General features: G+C 42.1%; 1 pseudogene; it reads left to right on the top strand.

The window, feature by feature from the left end:
* The window catches only part of LOC103080606 (ferritin light chain-like), a 23,257-nt pseudogene extending 13,005 nt beyond the window's left edge, over positions 1-10,252 (top strand).
* The last annotated feature ends 1,766 nt before the right edge of the window (positions 10,253-12,018 follow it).

Raw genomic sequence — 12,018 nt, 5'->3', positions numbered from 1 at the left:
CCCACGCGCAGCAACAAAGACCCAATGCAGCCAAAAATGAATAAATAAATAAAGTTATTTAAAAAAAAAAAAAAGAAAGGGGCTTGAGGGTGAAGGGGAAACAAGCTTCCGGGGGGTGGGGAGGTGAAGGCCAGTTGAGGGGTCTACGGACTCACCTGGGGCACTGCTGGCTGTACTAGCGGCCGGGGGGGGGGGGTGGGGGAGGGGCGGGGTGGGGGGGGGGGGGGGGGGGGGGGGGATGTACAGAGGGCAGGGGAACAGCCATCTTGAGTGGCCTGACCATACACCAGCACTTTGTCTCTCCCATCACTGCATTTTATAATTCAGGGCTGCAGAGGGTGGTGTTTCTTGATGTTAATTCAGAGTTTCTGTGGACAGCAATCTGTTTCACTCATTCACACAGTAAACCAGCATGCCACAGCCCAACGCCATAATAAAGCACAGTACACATGATGATAGCTCTTAGCCAGGCCAAGCCTGCACTCTAAGAGGCAGCCCTCTTACTAAGAGGCTGAAAAGGCCCTCCAAACTCAGGACCCTGGGAGGGAGGGACAGGACAAAGCCTGGCCTACCCTGGCTCTGTGCATTAGTTAAGACACCTAGCATGGAAGGGCCAATACAGAGTTACTGTCTATGGAAGCCACGGACATCCACTGCCCCCGGCCCCCAATCTCCACCAGTCCTCAATAGTCCAATTCCCTGACACTAAATGTGGGATGACTCACAACTGTAGAGAAACACACATTTACCATATGTACATATGTCATTGGTGTGTGTGGTAGGCAGAATAATGGCCCTCCAAAGATGTCCGTGTCCTAACCCCTGGAACCTGTGGATATGTTACCTTACACGGCAAAAGAGATGTTGTGATTAAGTCAAGGATTTGCGATGGGGAGAGTATCCTGGATTATCCAGGTGGGCCCAATGTCATCGCATAGGTCCTTAAAAGTGGAGAATCTCTCCCAGCTGTGGTCAAAGGGAGACATGACTAAGGCTGGACAGTGAGAGGAGGAAATATTGCTGGCTCTGAAGGGCCACAAGCCAAGGAGCATGGGCAGACTCTAGAAGCTGGAAAAGGTAAGGAAAGGAACGCAGCCCTGGTGACACCTTAATTTTAGCCCAGTGAGACCCATTTCAGACTTCTGACCTCCAGAACTGTATGAAAATAAAATTGTATCGTTTATATCCCTATGTCTGTGGTGATTTGTTGGCCAGCATAGGAGACGAATACAATCTGGAATAGCAGTTTGCTAAAGTTGTTGCCGCAGTTTATCTTACTTAAATGCTGTAAGAGTTTTCATCACATCTCTCCCTCCCAGAGGTTTTCTGGAAACAAATTACTCTCTTGCCATTTAATTTTTCTTTTTCTTTTTTCTTTCACACATAGGCTGAGGCTTCACCAGGCTTATTCCACTGGAAGGCTCTAGCGATATTATCCCAGCGTAGAGTCCCTGACCAGAACAATCCACACAGTATGCTGCATTTTCTCCCTCAGTAAGGGGAGGGGGGATGTGGAGGGTATTGTGTGAGGACAGTGAATGCATTAACCAAAGACACACTCCAGGGAAGAAGAATGAAAAGAAGATGTTTTGACCAGCTTGACTATGGCACTTCAGCCCTGGAGTCATTCCCTCGAGTCTAAATTGCCGCTGACTGGGCAGTTTTCCCTGTAAAAGCTCCGGGATGACCAAGTGTGCTGCGCTGGGGGAAGGCCCGAGGGGAGAAGACAATAGCTGTGAAAGAATCAGAGATCTTATCCCTATAACCATCCCCTCCCCAACCATGAAAAGTTAAGATAAACCACCAAATGTGGCCTCAGAAAAATGCCTAGTCAAGCAGTTGTTTCGCCCCTGCCTGTTGAACATTTGGGTCGCCCAATGCAAATGTTAAAGCTGTGTTCAAACCAGAAAAAATAAAAATAATAAGCTGTCAGAATAATTACTAAGAACATGCAAGGATTATACAAAGTAAACTGCAGCCTGCAAAAAAGAGAATTGCATGTTAGCTAATTGTTAATTTTAGCAATCGCTGTGGCTAATTACCACGGCTCACATTGACTATTAGCTTGATGCCCCAGCACCTGCTTTCTCCAATGAACAGATTTCTTCATCGCTAGCACAGGAGCAAAATGTGTAATTATTGGCCATCATTGGGGCGATTTTTCAGTGATTCTTTTGTGCGATGTGAATAAAGCATAATGACATATTTTATTAGAGGGCAAATAGCTGTTTGTTAATGGAAATGATTTGAAATCCAAAAAACTAGAAGCTAGGAGCATGTTTTCGGTATCAGCGTGAATTCAAATGTATTTTTCTTTTAACTCTTTATAAAAGGAGCATAGAAATCAAATCTAAACTGAGTATAATATATTTAATGATATGTACAAACACAGCATTGATTAATTACCTCAAATGCTTTCACTGGTACACCATTTATTTTGTTTCAGTCATGTGTTAAATTTTAGTATTTCATATTTAAATTCTTATTTCTTGGTCCGAGAGTCTTGGTGAAGCCGGCCTGCGTCACACCTCATTTCCTGCAGATCTCTCTTTTTATTGGTATACGTGGCACTTTCGGAGAGCGCTCTGAAAATCCAGGCTCATTGCTTTGAGAGCTAGGCACACCAGCGTTCACTGAAGAGACAGGCGTGAATTAGGTTAGCAACACCCAACCGTCAGTCACTGGGTGGATTGTACGTTGTAAAGAAGGTGCCCTGAGGACAAGACTGGAGCTCTTTCAGGCTTGGAAATGACCCTCTTTTCTCTTTCATGACAAAATTGATCGATCTACTACAGAAACCTATCAAAGAATCAAAGTAACGTCCATCTTCATCTAAGGGATAGAAGTGATCATATATGCGTGTGTGTGCGTGTATATGTGCAGGTGTGTGTGTGTGTGTGTTTCTCTACTGGAAAACTACTTCCATTGGCAATGACACAACATAGCAAATAGGGTCTTTTCTTTCAACTTTGTCCCTGACGAGGTTCTCAAACCTCTGTCTATAGCCTCCATTTTCTTCTCCCACCCCTGCCCCCCGCCCAGTCTTTGTATTCTTATAATGGGATAATAGTTCTAAATATGGTGCTATGGAGTTGGAGTGTAAAATCCTCTGGAACTCGCAAATGCAAAAAAATCCATTTAAGAATGGATTCATGAAGAATCAATACTAACATGATCAACATATCCCTGTTGTTTTGATCCAGCTCAGGGGTAAAAAGCTGGTTTGAAGACAATGTTTAATTCCGCCACATAGTTATACCTTATTTGTGTGTCTAACTCTGAGCACTCTGTGCTGAAGTCTTCCTAAACCATGACACAAGAAAAGGCGCCTCTTGTTCTCCACAGCAAAGATTAAAGGGCTGTGCTTGAGATGTGTTTGCTGAGCTTTCGTCACTCCATTCCACTCAGGTTGGGTTATGAAAGTTGTGTATTTTCAAAGGTCACTGGAAGGCAAGCCCCTTCTGTCTTCTGAGTGTGGAGAACTGGCTCCTAATTGCCAGGCTTATTGTTTTATTACCACTGTTTACAAACAGGGAGAAACTCCCTTTCTTCCCACAAGCCTCCCCACTAGTTTAAGATGTAGATAAGTTCAGTATTCAGGTTCACTGTTTGACCCATTAAACTGGTATTGAGGTATAATTTGTGTGTTTTCCCAGTACCGTTGCACATAGAATGGGGTTCATTTCCACACGTTTGAATAAATTTATCCAGTTCACTGAACCTGTTGTGAAGCTCAGCAAAACTCAGTAGGTGGCTTTAAAGTCCTGTAATTAGCCCATTACAGAAAATCTGTACTTTGGATTTTTGCACGTTGGTTAATAAGCATAACATGTTTCATATATAAATAACATTACATTAAATGATGCAATATAAAGGAATTAAAGGCCAATGGAGTTAAACAAAATACTTGAAAGAGACCTCAAATTAGCATGTTTAATTCCAACTCACTGCACAGGAAAAGCCTCTGGCTCTTACTGTACCAGTTCCCCAAGAGCTCAGGATACCGCGGGCAGTGCGCAAGGGGCCGGGCTCTCCGTTTGCACGTCCTACCTGTCATCTGTCGACTTTGTGAAGCCTGGGATGGGTTTACATTTACCTCATTTCCTTTCGTTTCTGATCATGGACAAGGAGACGAGTTGAAGGGGTAGAAGAAAAAAAGAAAAGAAAAAAAGACTTCAGCCCAGCTGTGACTTCCTGGGATGGGATTTGTGTGAGCACTTCCTCCATGATGAATGGGGGGTGCGGGGCGGGGTGGGGGAGAGGACTGGCTGGCTCTTCCTTCCTCTCTGCTTGCTCTTCTCTCCCTCTCTCTCTCTCTCTTGCATCTGTTTGACAATCACTTCAGAATGAAGTGTTGTGCGAATGTCACGTAGACGGAATTTACCTTTAGAGTTTCAGTCATTTTATCAGAAATTTTACTGCCAAACAAGCCTGTGTAATATTGCCTCACTCTGGCCTATTTGAAAAAGTTTTCCACCTTTCTATGGAATGAAGTTCTATTTCCATTTAAATACCAAATGTAGTGTAACGGTACAGTAAACCTGATCCTGTGAATCAAGAACCAGTACAACACGAAGATGAAGTCGCTCTACAGTTATAGAAAGATTATAACCGAAAAGAGTTGAACTACCACTCAGTGGAGAATGTAAGCTTCACGAAGCCAAGAACCCTGACGGTCTTATTTGCCTTTTTATTCCCCTGCCCCAGCACAGTTCACTCATTCATTTATTCATCCACTGTTTATCAAGCATCTTCTGCATACCAGGCACTGCAACAGGTTTTGGAGATGGTAAATAAAAGAAACTCTGAAGAAAGAAACTGGCTAATTGGCCAAAAATCAACCCTGCAAAATGAATGCATCAAATGGTCGATTACTGAATCACTAATTTGTCAGATTTACCAGATGTAACTATCTATCAAAAACAAGTTTAACTATACAATTTACAATTTTTATAGGATGGTCTTAGTTTTTATTTTCTTTTTATAGCAGCATTTTGAAGAACTATAATTTGTCAAAAGCCATGGATAGTTTACTCTTCCTATGGATAAATAGTAAGTTAGCCAAAATTTTAGTTATTTTTCTTAGAAATATTCAGTCTGAAACAGATTTCTTTTTTTAAGTCATTTACAGTTTTGTCAACTCTTTAGCACTTAAAGGATTATTTTTGCCATTTTTCTAAGAGGAATAATGGCCTCAGTATATGATGTTGTTGCTTCATTATTTCTTATTATTATATTTCCTTATAATAATTATTACATTTCCTTCATTTATTTTACCTATATTTTTAGCATTTTTAGAATTTTTAACTAATCTTTTAAATTCTTTTTTGTAAATTTTAGTTTTATGGTAATATGTAAGTCAAACTTAAACTTTTGTCGTTCATTTAATCATGCCAACCCCTCATGAGCCTCCTTGCTTCCTTTATGTATCATTGAACACGTTTGCCCTTTTATTTCAAATTTTTTGGTGCACTACAATCATGTAAAAGTACCTCAATTTCTCCTTGCTAGAAAATAAAAATTGAATCTTCGGCTACTTCTAATTTCTATAATTGTCTAATATTTTCAAATTATAACCATGATTAATTAATATTCTTTTTACAATTGCTTGGTGGCATGGTGGACTTAACTTTTGTTTCTGCCAATTAAATTTTTAAATTACAGCATTATACATGAAATGAGATTGTTTCAACTGACTTAGTTTCCCCATCTTTCTGAATGCCACTTAGGATTTCTCTTTAAGCATTTTTACATTCTTTCACCAATGCCTCAAATGGCACATCAGCCTTGATTTTATATGACCAGCAGTTAGTGTCTAAAATCCCTGTGTTTCATGTTAATTTAGTTACTCTGAATCCCTCTTTAGCAATTTCATACTTAAGGGAATGAATGTCAGAATTAGGGTACTGGGCTTCCCTGGTGGCACAGTGGTTGAGAATCTGCCTGCCAATGCAGGGGGACACGGGTTTGAGCCCTGGTCTGGGAGGATCCCGCATGCCGCGGAGCAACTAGGCCCGTGAGCCACAACTACTGAGCCTGCGCATCTGGAGCCTGTGCTCCGCAGCAAGAGACGCTGCGATAGTGAGAGGCCCGCGCACCGCAATGAAGAGTGGCCCCCGCTCGCCACAACTAGAGAAAGCCCTCGCACAGAAACGAAGACCCAACACAGCTATAAATAAATAAATTTATTTAAAAAAAAAAAAGAGTTAGGGTACTAATCTTTAAGTTTTGGTTACTGGTTACTAAATACCCTTTCCTGAATATTTAATATATACTCTAAAAGGCTAAACCATTCTATGATCCTTAGCTGTTAACAATCAAACTTTCCTTAAAATGCTTTATGAAGACAAAATTAAAACCAATGAACTTCATAGAAATCATCAAAAGCTGTTAAAACATTCTCTCTAATACAATTTGCTGTATAATTTATAACAGAAAAATAATCCACTCTGTTAAACTGGTACACTGCTAAATGCAGCAGTCACTCTGAAAACTGGGTTTCGGCAAATTATTTTTGCTGAAATCCAGTGACTCAGAGATAAAAATATTAAAAAATAAAAATAAAATAACATGGCCCCTGCCCTCATGGAGCTTACAAATGAGAGAGACAGCCATGAATCAAGAAATCCCATTTCCCAGGTTAATGATAACATGAGGGCATATCCTGGGGGAAATGGCCTCATTAGGGAGGCCAGGTCTGGAAGGAGAAAATTAGCTAGGCGAAGCTGGGGGATATCGGCCTTCCCGGAAGAGAGAAAAGCATGTGCAAGGCCCAGGCCTACCGCGTGGATACATAAGAGGCCCCTACAACTGTCGAATGAATGAAAGATCTGTTGTTCGGGACTTCAGATTCGCTGAGCCCTCCCTCAGAAGACGATCCGCCTTGAAGCTTAGGGGTCCCTTGACCTGCCTCCTGCAGAGTGCCTGGGAGGCCTGCCCAGCTAAGACCAGCAAAGGCACAGGTGATTCCTCTCACCCACACAGGGACAGCTCCTCTGCCCCTACCCCACCCTCGGTCCTGTCTGTAAGTTTTCCTAGAACAAGTTTTCCTTTTTGAAGGAGAACAGGAAACTTCCTGGCAGTAGCTGAAGGCATTGTCAGCCGTCACCAGCTCTCCAAAGACAGCATTCCTGGAGAATGTTATTAATAAGCTTCATCCTAAATAACCCCACAGAACGTCAGCTCTCAGAGCACTTGCCTACATTTCAGACTTGTTTTCTTAGAATTTACTTCTCTGATGAGGAACACGAGAATCTCTTTGGATGTGGTCTAAAATTCAGAGCCCAGGAACTCACACTAAACCCACAGAATCAGAATTTTAGGGGAAAGGATCTGGGCCTATTCATTTGAACAAACCCCCCCCCCCCGCCACACCCGGGTAATTTTGCATCCTAAAATTTGCGAACCACTAGTATAAATGCTGAATAAATAAAACTGGAAGAAAATATTGTGGCAGGGTTTATCAGATGGGTTTTTACCTTTTTCTTTGAGTAAATGTTTGGTTTTTCTCTCACCTTTGTGTTGGAAAATTTGTATTGGATGAAGGGCATCGCTGTTCTTTGTACCCTAACACCAAGCAGAAGGTTTCTCCAGGAGCTCTGTTCTGGCTCCGTGTATCAGCATGGATTTGCCTTGCAAACACTGGGGCTTGGGGTATCTGGACCTTGGTGTATCCCAGGCTGACAGCCACAGCTCACAGGTGGGCTAGGGGATCATCTCTTTCACACCTAAGCCCACCTCCCTGGTGTAAACCCATTTCCATGCTCAGGTGTGACAGCACCTTCCCTACAAGTGAAGAGAAACGTTTGTGTCTTTACTCGGCCTCCTTTCATTTCCTAACTACGCCCCAAACCGCCCATACCATATAGAATTAGGTAGAAATGGGATTTTCAGTAAATTTTTTTCGGTTGAAGGTGGGTGTTTTTACTGGACACACAGAGCATCATTGTCTAAAGCCCCTAGAGTCTGGTTTGCTCTGGGTAAGCAGTTCCCACAAAAGTGTACAAATATCCCCTGAGTTCAACTGTTCCATGGGAAGTTCACTGAGGAGAAGGGGTGAAGAAAACTGTGAAGCTGGAAAAAAGGAAGGAGGAGGATTAAGACCTCAGATTATGGATGTAAACAGACCTGAGTCCTGCTTCTGCTCTTTCCCAGAATCGTAGCATAACTTGGAAAGACATCCAACGGCTCAGCGCAGTTCTCTCCCAGTGATGTGAGGGTCATAATAGCTTCTCCCTCATGTCTGGTTGTGAGGCTCAAATGAGACAACATTTATAAAGTCCTCAGTACATCTCCTGGCACACAACCCTCAAAAAATGTCAGCTTTTATAATTTTTTAAAATAAACTATTTCTGCTTGATAACCTGAACGGCAAATAGGCATCCAGGAAAGAAGCCAGGGTTGATTAGAGTTTATCTTTAACCAGACAAGGGGACAAAGTGAGAAATCCCATGATGTCACCCATACTGCACACAACTTTTTTGCCATAGGAGGAGGGGGACTGTTGAAATCTGGTCATTTCTCAAGGAATGAGGCACAACAGAATCACAATGGACTTTCTGTGTGTGTACCTGAAAGGTTTTGGACTCTATGTTTGGAACTCTTTGCCATCATAATGATGGATCAATGACCAGAATCCTCTTGGTAAAAGTTATTCACTCGAGATATTTATTGAATACTCACAATGCATAAGGCACTAGAATTGGTTCAGACTGGGTCCAACTCCCAAGATGCCTACAGTTAAGCAGGGGTGATGAAATGTATATAAACAACTGAGAGGTAGAAAGACAAATTGCTTTCATAGTTCAGAAGAGGGAGAGATTCCTTCTCAGTAGGACAGCAGAGAAAGCTTCATGGAGGAGAGAGCATTCGAGCTAGGCCTTGAACGAGGAAAAGGAATTGGACAACCAGATTCGGGAGTGAGGAGATCCCCAAAGAGAAGGCCCACCCCCAGTAAAAGCGGGATGTAGGAGAACAGATATGGAAAACGGGGAGTCATCTAGTTTGAGTGAACTACAATGAGGCCCTCTTCTTTGAAGTTTCCCAAGGAAACTAGGAGTTTACTTGGGAGTTTCCTTGGGAAACAGGAAAAGAAAGTTTCTTTCTTAATGCAGACACTTAAAACAGGAAGCATCCCCTACATAGGTATTCTACTCAATTTTTGAAAGAGAAAGGTTATTTCTCGGTAAATATTCCAGGTGAAAATATTGTCATTAGATTTTTATGGCAATGATATAAAACCTCCAATGATGCAGAGACCAACAGTTCAACATAAAACAGATTTTCACTATCTGTGCCATCCTTTTTTTTTTTCTTTCTTTTTTAAATTAACCATAAAGACCCCTGTTTACCTCTCAGGATGTGGTGAAGATTTGTTAGTTGATCACAATGACAGGAAATAGCTTATGAAAAGAATTATTCAGCAGTGTGCTCAGCGGTTCCCCCAGATCTGTCTCTTGCTTCAACAGTGTTTGGACAGAACAGACCTAGGTACGCCCCTTGCTCCAGACTCTGACCACCCTCCAACCTTTTTTCCAGTTGCAACCTTCGGAATCAGCCATCAGCTATCCTAGGCCACCGGGACCAGCCAACACTATTTTTTGAGCTTAGCTCCTTATTACTGATCAACCATAAGCTCCCAGATCATCAGAATTATTCCACCGATGTGGAGGCGAAAGTCAACCACCCGGTTAACATGCACCTGTGGGGCCTCCCACACCTAGGGCCCAGTTGCTCCATGGCATGTGGGATCTTCCCAGACCAGGGCTCGAACCTGTGTCGTCTGCAATGGCAGGCAGATTCTCAACCACTGCGCCACCAGGGAAGCCCCTCTCTCTGGGCATCTATTTCCACCTCGACGATGTGGCCCTGGAGAGCGTGGGCCATTGTTTCCACGAATTGGCCAAGGAGAAGCGCAAGGGCGCCAAGCGTCTCTTGAAAATGCAAAACCAGGGCTGCGGAGGTGCAGAAGCCACCTCAGGATGAGTGGGGTAAAACCCAGGACGCTCTGGAAGCCGGCATTCTCAGGGAGAAGAACCTGAACCCGCCCCTTTTGGATCTGCAAGCCCTGGGTTCTGTCCACGCAGAGCCCCAACTCTACGACTTCCTGGAGAGCCGCTTCCTAGAGGAGCAGGTGAAACTCATCAAGAAGATGGGCGACCACGTGATCAACCTCCGCAGGCTGGCTGGTCCCCAGGCGGGGCTGGGCGAGTATCTCTTCGAAAGACTCACCCTCAAGCACAGCCGCCTTTGAGGAGCCCCTCTGGTGTCAGGGCTTCTGCCTGAAGCCCCGCTCTGCAGCCACCAGGAAGCTTTTTAACCACCCTGGGGCCCTCTCCCAAGTCTTGGAGCAAATGGAAACAATTAAGCTTTTTGCAGAAAAAAAAGAAAAATTATCCAGGTGATCCCCATGACCAGAGCATTTTTAATAACAGTTAATATGAAAACGCAGTTGACATTTCTCTCTCTCTCTGTTCTAACATACCAATATCTTTACTTATACAGTTATTTATATAACACTTGCCTGTACCACACAAAGATAGGAATGAAATCTTACGCTTAGTCTACCGCATTCTCCTTCTTTGGAAAGTCTCAGGAGGAACATTTCAGGAAGGAATAATTAGAAAAATGTTATAACTCACATTCTTGGGTGTACTATGAATCATTTCAAATGGTAAAACTCTAATGGTGACTTCTTATTTGTTCCATCGGTTAAAAAAATATCACGAGGAACTAAAATAGGACAGAAATCATGTACAATTCTTTCTGGGCAGTGGCTATGCAGTTTGCTAAAGTTCTTAGGCATGAGCATTGGGCAAAGGCAGTAATACAATGACCCAGCACCCTCCCTGGGGCTTGTTGTGGGGGAGTGTAGCAAATAAGCCTTGTTTGTAGAGTGACAGAGGACTGCTATCTGCTTGCTATGCCAGAACATCATTTACCCAGATTAGACTAACAGTAACGAATTGGGGCTGTTTCCAACTCTGCAGTGTCACAGGCTGGATTTAACAGATGAGCTGTGTCATTTGCTAATGAGCTGCCTTCATTAGAGCGTTTGGCAGAGGAATTTTGGGTGTCACTTGATGGTCTGAATAAAAAGTTGCATGCGCTTAGGTCTTAGGTAAAAAAATAATTAGGATAGACTGTTCTTTCATTTCGCTAAAAAATAATCCTAAAACATAATTTTAAAGACTAAAAAAAGTTCTTGAGCTAGAAAAGTTGCCTAGGAAAAAATAAAATGCTTGAAACAAGATATTATGTAGAATACATATAATTAGAGTATGCCAGTAAAATGTATGAAGGACGGTAATGAGAAGAAAGGACTTAAAAGTGTGGGAAGAGAACATGTAAGAGACCTGCTAAAGTAGTTACCTCTGGTCAGAGAACTTTGTATGGTGGTCAGTGGGTAAAAGGAAATTTCTTCTTTGACTGTTTGAATAGTTAGCCTTTAAACGAATATATTACCTTAAAATTTTTTAAAAAATAACTTTCAACATGTTAATCAAGCATTCTTAGTATCCGTAGAGTTTGCTTTATTATTATTATTATTATTCACTCTGAGCTTACCGCAAATCAATTTTTTTACGTTGTTGGATTACAAATAAGCGAAAAAATAAATACGTAAAACCCCATGCGAAAGCAGTTGGGGTGGGGAGGGCTGAGGAAGATGAAAACAAAGCACTTCATTGCTCTGACTTTTACTCATTCCTTTCTTATATTCTACATTCTAAACCTCATAGAAGCTCTCTGCAGACTTCATAATTTCAGTTTTACCCAACTCATCCACCTTATAATTATGAATATATGGACATAATTAACTGAATCACTTTGAGAGAAGAAAAAAAATACCCTAGTTAAGGCTAATTGGATGAATCATGAATGCCTGGAAGAATGCATTTCAATAAGGTGAAAAACTTTGGATAAAAATTTAATGAAGTTTCCAATTGCATTTGACCACAGAGAACATTGATAAACATTCATTCCATGCAGATTATTAAATTGTATTGATTTAGAAACTCA

Source organism: Lipotes vexillifer, unplaced genomic scaffold (genome assembly GCF_000442215.2).
Source record: "Lipotes vexillifer unplaced genomic scaffold, Lipotes_vexillifer_v1.1 scaffold1112, whole genome shotgun sequence".
Taxonomy (NCBI): Eukaryota; Metazoa; Chordata; class Mammalia; order Artiodactyla; family Lipotidae; genus Lipotes; species Lipotes vexillifer.
The sequence above is the reverse complement of the archived record's forward strand: the minus strand, read 5'-3'. Positions and strand labels throughout refer to the sequence as shown.